Source organism: Gambusia affinis, linkage group LG22, assembly GCF_019740435.1.
Source record: "Gambusia affinis linkage group LG22, SWU_Gaff_1.0, whole genome shotgun sequence".
Taxonomy (NCBI): Eukaryota; Metazoa; Chordata; class Actinopteri; order Cyprinodontiformes; family Poeciliidae; genus Gambusia; species Gambusia affinis.
The window spans coordinates 17,501,665-17,510,888 of NC_057889.1; the positions used below are offsets into that span (position 1 = coordinate 17,501,665).

At 39.9% G+C, this 9,224-nt stretch overlaps 1 long non-coding RNA gene across 1 annotated transcript; it reads right to left on the reverse strand.

Moving 5' to 3' along the window:
• Positions 1 to 7,175: 7,175 nt before the first annotated feature.
• LOC122825460 lies at positions 7,176 to 8,738 on the reverse strand. Its single transcript, XR_006369647.1, has 3 exons — positions 8,649 to 8,738; positions 8,399 to 8,581; positions 7,176 to 7,425 (listed from the first exon to the last, which is right to left on the reverse strand). It is a non-coding gene; the product is annotated as an uncharacterized LOC122825460 (long non-coding RNA).
• Positions 8,739 to 9,224: the final 486 nt, after the last annotated feature.

Here is a 9,224-nt window from a genome sequence, read left to right on the forward strand (position 1 = left end):
CACTTTTATTTTCTCCATGCTTTTTGGAAAGCGATTGCCTTGGTGATTCGCAGCCCAACGGACTGGAGACTGCGCGCCGAGCCGACTCTCGTCACGCCTCGGTCGGGCTGCAGACGGCCGTTAGGCGTCAAAGATTGATGTTTACTTCAGTGCCAGCGTTTGGAAATTACCTGCTGTGTTTTACTGGCTCTCGTTAAGCAGCAGCTGAGAAACGAAAACAGCCTCAAACTGTGCGGAATTGGGAGGCGACGTGTGGGTGACCATGGCGAGTTCAGGTACACGGTTCACAGTTGTACCTGAACTCAAAGGATCAATCGCATATAATTCAATTAAGATTGATTGTGTGTGAACAGAGTTTAATTCTTCTCTGCTTTCGTGCATTACTAAAGTATTCTCACCCCGTGAACAAAGGGATGGAACCAAAACTGTATTTTGTAGGAAACCACGGCAACACAAAGTGGAACCCTTGTTGTGAAGTTTAAAGTGATACGTTTAAAGGCAGAATGCAAACGTACGCCACACTTTTCAGAATTGCATTTGCAAAAATAATTTGGAAAAATATGCACCTTTTCCTGCAACTTTGTCGCTGTGCTTCACTTTATGTTGGGCCGTTACAAAATAAATCAACAAAAATAAAGTTTAAACAGAGTGAAAACAGTTGTTCCAAGACACGACATGCATGTGTAAGGAAAGACTAAATGTATGCATGTTTTGACTTAAATATTTAAGTAACATACCGTATAAATATATTTCGTTTTATTAAGAATATTGACACGAAATTTCCTTCGCAGTAGTTATTTGCATCTCTGTAAATGGCCAGTAGATGTCTATAAACATGAAAATTAGACATGCCCAGCACACACAATGCCTTGAAAAATGTTCATACGCCTTGAACTTTGATAGATTTGTGTCGTTTCAAATTGTCAATATCCCAGATGGAAGAAGAAACAGACTGAATTATGAAGTGCAATAAATATATAGGCTTTTGTCTTACTCAGCTTGTATTTAGTTTTTTTTTTTACCCCCCATTGCGTTGAAAAAAAAATTATAATAATAATCCAAAAGATATTTATTCATTTTACAAAATAAATGAAGTTTGGGTCACGACTGTAACACTTGTTTTGAGAGAAGTTGAGAGTTGTGCTTATTGTTGTTGTTGTTTGTTTTTCGGTTGTTTTTGTTTTTGTTTTTTTTGCCTTCAGTAACTTGCAGCATAAGAATCACCAAGTGCTCCTGCTGATCAGTTCTGCATTAAGAAAGCACAAAGAAATCCCCGCCATGACATCATTCACAGAGTAGTCTTTTACCGAGGCAAAGCAGAGCCTGCGTTGCTCTGGGTAACGCAGCCTGAAGGACACTCCGAGCTGTTTAAGATCGCTGGAGTATTGGAGGGGAGAAAAGTGTGAGTTTTTGTCGTGGAAGAGAAGAGCTGTGTAACGTTCCCCTAATAGACTCTGCTGATATGATGAATGCGAGCAATAATAAAAAAAAGACTTTCCTGCAGTGAAAGGCTTTCATTCGGAGGTCCTCTCATTTTATCTTCCTTCTTTCCTTCCTTGCTCTCTCCTCTCCCTGTCTGGAGAGCGAGCAGTCTGTCAGTCAGACAGATAGTTTATTAATGTGACACGGGGTAAAAGGACACGTCAGGGGAGATCAATCACACGGCCGTGGCACAGGACGAGAAAGCTTTTAATAAACCCAATCATCGCGATGCGTTGTTGTGTTCTTCCTCTCTGTGAGGAACCCTTTCTGCCGCATCACCATTAATGACACGCGGCATGTCTCTCTAGCAAAAGTCGGTCCCCCGTGTTTTCATTCTGGCTGACAGGTAATGTTTGGACTTAAATTTAGATGCGATAGAACAAGATTTGTTTCATATTCCTCAAGCAAAAAACGCTGCAGATTAACTTTCTTTTTTTTTTTTTTATCCCCAACAGGTACATATAACATTTAGTTTATACTGTGAAGCAGGATTTGTGGACATGAAGGATAGAGGCCACCGTGAAGGCTAATTGTCTTTTAGCTGAAAATCAACATTTAATAGGATACATTCATCAGCTAAAGGTCAGACCGTGACAAGGAGGAAAACTATTTTCATGGTCATCAGCATGAGGCTGATGTGCCTAACGGTGACGGGAGTAGATGCAAGCAGATTTGGGTGGGACTTTTTATTTTTTTGGTTTACTTTTCTACAGACAAGAGGGCCTTACAGGAGTTTTTACCTGGCTTTTATATAGCTGACGAGTATAAAGTTGTTAAATACAATCAACTGGAACCAAAAATAAATGTTGGTTTTTGTTTTTACTTTAATAAATAAATAAATAAATAAATAATCTGAAAAGTGTGGCATACACATGCAACTGTCTACTTTTTTTTTTTTTTTAATCAAACACTCCCAAATGAAATCTACCAAATTCAAATCTACCAAGACATCGAGCGTTTTCTGAAGGCAAACAAGCAACAGGCTCAGCTGCAGTTACCTAGCAAAAGTGACCTTATCGTTAAAAAATTTCTAATCATGATGCGAATTTTGATTTATCGTTGTCTTGATAAATTTCGGTTAAAGTTACAAAGAAACAAAAATTTTATTTTTGCTACTTTTCCCACTGCTTTCCCCCCCACAAAAGCATCAATAAATATCACGAAACAGTTTCAATAAACATCAGTAAAATGTATCAATGAACAGCAGAAAGCATCAATAAATATCAGCAAAATAAATATTAAATATAAATATATAATATAAATATTAGTAGAAAGTATCAATCAATATCACCAAAAGCTGAGATGCTTTTTAAATATTTTATTGTCAGTAATACTGATTACTGACAATAAATATCAGTAATAATATCAATAAATATAAGTAAAATGCGTCAATAAATATTAGTAAAAAATATAAAAAATGGATACTGGTATCAATAAATATCAGTGTAAAGTATCAATTGATACTGGTATCAATAAATATCCGTAAAATTAAAGACTACATGAGCAGTGTAGCATAATAAATCATGATTCTTTAAATAAGTGTCATCCTAAAGAAGCTTTATTTTAAACATATATGTTTTTTGGGCCCATCAATGCTATGCCTTGCAAGTTTTCATTCAAATCCATGTTTGTGTCACATTTACGCAGGATCATATATCAGACCTGTGATGAAATTTATCAAAACAAAGTCCTCCTAGCAGATTGTGCATCACTGCTGACCTCAGCGCTGCTCTGTGGCCTCTGAGTTTCCTGTGTTTGGCAGAGCTTTGAAGAGCTGCTGGTGATCCCTCCATTCCCCCCCGGTGCGGATGAAACACACGGCGTCTCACTATGTTTTTCCCCAGTCGCACAATTTTTATTTGAATTTATTAAAACTTGCTTACTGTGCCGTTTCTCACTTCAAAACACACGACGAGGCGATGCACACGTACCAGCATACAGAGAAGGAGAAGCTGGAAGTCGTCTGAGGTAATGGCGTAAGATAAAGCTTTAACTTTACCAAACTGGGATAAATTGTTACCAAAAAATGGCAATCAATCAGTTTCCATGTTTATTCAAAATGGTACTTTTAAACTGAGAGATGAGACTATTAATCCTTTAGGACAAAAAGTTCAACACCCCAGATTTCATTATGAATTTAAAACATATGCCGATTAGAGTAAGGGTTCCAAACTACTGGTATATTGTTCCTAAATCAACGTTGCTGTAATCCAGCATGGTTTTATAGCCAAATACTGACAGTAAATACATTTAAGCTTGTTTGGTGACACAGAGTCTCTAAACCTCCATCTTTTGCTGCATAGACCTGTAAAAACATGTCATAGCACTTGGTGCCATGACACGTCTTGTCCTCGTGTAAAATTCCCTTTTTTTTTGCCTTTTTGTCATACAAAATGTTTCAGACAATGAGATGTCATCCATCATATTTTTCCTATTTCTCACCATATCTTGAAAAAGGCCATCAGTTGAGGCGTTTCGCAGCTCTGCCACGCTTCTTAGCTTTGCGGTACAGGACGCCCTGCTTCGTTTTTTATTGTCCTCGCCAAAACCTTGGGACTGGGTAAAAACGTACAAGTATTTCAACTTTAGTGAACACCGCTGCCATATTTGTTCATCACTAAACGCATGCCTAGGTGTGCACATGGCGCAAGTGTCTAATATTTGTGACTCGCGTGCCCACAGACAATATGGGTGCCGCCACCTTCCACTACGTCTCTGAGGATCGTGTACTTCGACTTCCAAAGCGAAAACGTCGAGCTGGGGATGCTTGTGGAAGAAGACGAGGACAGCGGAGTTGCATTCAGTCACCGTCAATATATTGTTGTTTTGTCTTACTGTAAAACAAGTGTTGAAAGTAAAGTCGACTTTGCTGCAATCGCTTTAAACTTTCGATGAATGAGAGACAGCTACTTCTATACTCATTCACAGATCATCTGTGGGAAATGGGACATTTTTCTTCTTGTACCTCTTGGCTTTAGGGGATCTGTTTCCCAAACGCTGAGCTCCTGTCTGCTGGAAAGGATTCATATCACAATTACTGCAGGTAAATGCTGGCAGGAAAACAGAAGAACTTCAAGAAAGAAACAAACAAAAAACAAAAAAAAAAACCTGTCACTCTATGTAGAGAAAGCTAAATCTTTGCTCATGGAGAGAAAATGAGAAAAAATGAAAACAGCTCAAAGTGGGCCAGCAGACTGTGAACTCCTTGTCTAATGATGGAACATACACACATTACGATTTTTTAATATTCACACAAACACAGTGACAGAGCCGCTTCTGGGGGATGTTTACTGCATCAGACAAAGCGCGTCTGATAAAGAAAAGCAATGTCTTTGTGGCACTTTATTTACCCAGCCGTCCACCTGATCCAACAGTCATACGCAGCTTTGTTGCCATGTGTCACATTGCTTTTTTTTTTCCATGGGCAGACAGTCTGTTTTCATTTAGCTGTCGAACAAGCTTACACAGAGAACGCCGGAGCTATCCCCATCTGCAGGTGTTTGATCAGGGGAATCAGTCCGAATTACATGGACGGGATTTTGGGTATATTGGGAACAAGATTCAGAAATCCAGTGGGCAGGTGTGGAGAGCCAGAGCCACTGTGTGCTGCTACGCTGCCTGCTCATTTCTAACTGCCACTGAAATGAACTGAGTTGCTTTTTTGCACCCATTTTTTTTTTTTTTTTTTTTAGGCCTCTCAAAGTTTCCTCCATCTGCTTTACCTGCTTGTTCCTATTTGGGGTTATGGATGGCTGATGGAGTGATCAGGAACGGCCAACGCATATAGTTCCTTTCTACCTCTTTCACTTTTTCACCGTTTGCTACAGCCTGACGTCTTATTGCATTTTTTTTTTTTGGGACATTAGAGATCAGGGAAAAATAGCTTCTACATACGTATCATGAAGTGGACCGAAAATGAAAGAAATAAGAATTGAAATGTGGTGTAAATTTTTCTGTGAAGGCCTCAGATGTCTTGTTAGGGATCATGACAGGAAAAAAACAAAACAGAATTATCTACACAGTAGGAAGAAAGTTGTTGAACAGAGTTTAAAGTTTAAATCAGGGAGGGATTACCAAATCACATAAAATCTCAAGAAAACACATTTAAAGTCGAATGCTTTTGCAATGTCTATCCGTAGACACGCCCATATCCTGTGGGCAATTAGGAATTCTCAACACATGAGGACTTACTTCCTTTAAAACTCACTCTGACCTTAACCTCGCCTCGCTGGAGATTCCAGCAGCGGTGTCTGGCCTTGACTCTGAACTGGACAAAATGGGTAAGTGGAGAGGTATTGTCTGGCTCGAGAAGTCGAAATGAACTCTATAAAGAGCCAGAAAGTCTTCAAGGTTAAGGAAGGGGCGCTGTGAAGCCTCAGGAAAATGGTGGACTTGATGTCCAACACAGATAGACGCTCCTTCTAATGTGTTTTTGTCATTTTTCCAAAGACTTTCAGAGCTATTAACATAAAAAAAAAATATAATAATATATATATATATGATGATCTGCATCAGGAAGCTGTTTTTGCTAATTTGTAGTCATACTTTTATGAGACTTGATGACAATGGTTGAAAAATATTTGCTTGAGGTAAGATATTGTTTTTGAAAAACTAAATTGTGCCTGTATTTTTAATTTAAAAAAAAATAAAAAATTTTCAATGTAGTTTAATTTGTTGATCTACTTTTACTTCATTTTTGTTACAACTATCCTCTGAACTCTGTACATCTCCTTTTATTTGTTGGCTGGATTTAACCCTTTACGTTCTGCATCATGGGAGCTGTTTTTGCTCATTTACAAATCAGACCTTCACGAGAGTTGATGACAATGTTTTGGTAAGAAGCAAACAGGTTTGAATATTATACTCATTATACTGTTGCTCAGTTTTGGGATTCACTTTATTAGCCCGAGACAACGAAATTGCGTTTAGAAATTCATGTGGATTTAAGAAAAGACCTAATAGTGCAATGTTTATTTACCCTTGGGGCTGCTTATATAGTCAACCATTCATTCAATGACCCTTTTCGCCACTAGATGGCACCACCAACACAAAAAGAATTGCGAGTGTGACAGGAACTCTTAAAATCCAAGCACATCTGACAACAAAAGACGCCTTCAGGTGATTCCAGGAGTCTGGAGCTCCTCGGAATCGTCGAATGTGCATAGAAAATAAATAAATGAAAAAATAAAAGGAGGGATAGGCACGGAGAAATGGCAAGACGCTGTTGTGGGCAACTGCAGCCTGCAAGTGGTGCTTGTGCGCAGGATCTGTGCGAGTGCCAGAAAATGCATTAGGTGAGAGTGAGATAGAGGGAGCCAGCAGCAGCAGCAGCAGCAACAGCAGCCAGTCAGTCAGGGCCTCTTTATATCAGCAGGCGGCTTGGTGGAGATACTATTCCCTCCTCTCTGTTTGGGTGTTTTCCAACTTGGACAGCCTATTCAGGGTGCTGCTGGGAGAGAAAATGAACTCCCATCAGCACCGGTTTTCCCATCACTTTCCATTCCAATTTAAAGAGGGAGGGGGGAGCTGTGGGGGGAGGATCATTCATTGACCAATCGATGAAAGAAGAAGAAGAAAAAAAAGGTTCCATAACTTGAAGAAAGCTTGTTGCTGAGAACAAGAGCTAATTAAAATGCTCTCAGCACACATTGACAGCTTTTTCTCCTTCTTCTTACACAGTTACACAGCCTATCTAAGCAAGTAAGTGGAGCTGCACATTGATGAACCTCTAGTATCGCGCCGTACTCGTGCCCTCATGCAGCTAGCGCTCCGCGCGCTACATTCTTCTGACCTTGACACCGGGAAGGGGAGATGCCCGCCGAGCCGGTGGAGCCAGCAGCACCACCATAGGCAGTCTCCAGAGCCTGTTGCTGTTGATGAGGACTGCTGATGGAGAGCGGCAGCACTTTCTCCAGCAGCGAAAAATATGTAGGCTACGCTGGACTTGAGAGAGAGAGGGGGGCGGGGGGAACAGATACAGAGAGAAAGAAAGAGACTCAGAGACAAATATATATACATATAGAGAGAGAGACAGAAAAGAAGAGACAGAGACAGAGAGACACACAGATACAGAAAGAGGGAGAGAAAAAAAGACAGAGGCAAAGAGAGAGAGAGAGAGAAAGATATATAGATCTAGAGATAGAGGGAAACAGAAAAATAAAAAATAGATAAATACAGAGAGACAGAGAGACATTACATACAGACAGAAAAAGAGAGAAAAAAACAGAGACAAAGAGAGAGAGAAAGAGATAGAGAGAATACATATATATACAGAGAGAAAGAGAGAGAGAGATGGAGACACAGAGAAAGGAAAAAAAGAGAAAATCCTATCCTGTCCCACAGCTATCCTATTTTTAATTTTAATTCTAATATTAAGGATACGTGAGTTTTCACCACCTGATTTAACTCGAGTTACCTTGAACTCCAATACCATCACCACACACATCATAAGCAGATTTGGTCTGGAATAAGCAAGGTATTGATCTAAATTATTTTTTTTCCCCTTCCCCCTTTATTTATTTTTCTGGGATTATTATTTAATGATTTTAGACTTTATTATTTCAGGACTTATAATTGGGTTTTTATTTAATTTGAGCGTTTTACTATTTATCTCACTATTACAAATAGGATTGGTTAGTTAGTTTTAAAGTTCTTAACTTTTATTTTAGGATTTTTAAGATAGCTGTGGGACGGGATAGGATTTTCTCTTTTTTTTTTCTTTCTTTTTTTCCCCCTAGGAAGAAAAGGCATGCAAAGAAATAAGGACAATGTAAACTATTCCCAAAAAAAATGAGTGAACAAACAAAACATGCAATGCAAAAGAAAACAAATTAGTAAAGCAAAACAAAGGAAAGCAAACAAATTAGTAATTTAAATAATAATAATAATAACAAACGGTAAAGAAAAAAACCACAACCACTGCAAACGATGGGACAAATTGTCGTTGTCCAACTTCGAACGTCTTTTCGCTGGGCCAGAGGAGTCGTGCCCCGCTCGTTCAGCCAGTCCAAGCGTCCGCGGGCTTTGTCGAGAGCGGCCCACACAAACACTGGCAAGACAAGACAGCAGAGCGTCCAAGCGCTGCAACTCCGAAACAATCCTAAATCAGAAAACTTGTTAACCCTGGATTCAGGTAAGGTAAATTAAATTCTAAACAGGTAGCTTACCCAGGGAGGGAGCGGATCAGCAGGCGAGGGCTAGATGGAAGCCGCTCGCCGCACCAACCTCCAACTGCAGCCGCTAACGCCAGCCGCGCAACGCTGCAGAAATGCACGGCAGGTATTGCACCAGAACCCGACAACAATCTCAGCCCAGATGGCAAATATGTCACTTCTTATTCTTCTTTTTTTATGGCGGTTGGCAAGCAACTTTTAGATGTGCATTACCGCCATCTACTGGAATGGAGGACGCTAACAATATACACCCCCCTCAAAATAAAACAAAACAAAAAAACAAAACAAAAAAAAAAAAAAAACAACTTATATCTTAAAATGGCACTTACTAGTGATGTTACGTGATGTGCCGAGGCTTCGAGGCGTGTGTCGAGTAATGGAGGGGGCTTTTCCGTAAAGCGCGTATCGAAGCTTGCTTCATTTAGGGGAGGAGCCGAAAACGATGACGTCCGAAGCCTCGCTGCCCGGCTGTACCACGTGACTGCTTCGGGAAGTGGCTCAGATTTTGGCGCGGGGTTTGACAGCTTTAGAATTCAAATGTGGGTTGTTGTAGGCGAGTTGCGGTCAGTT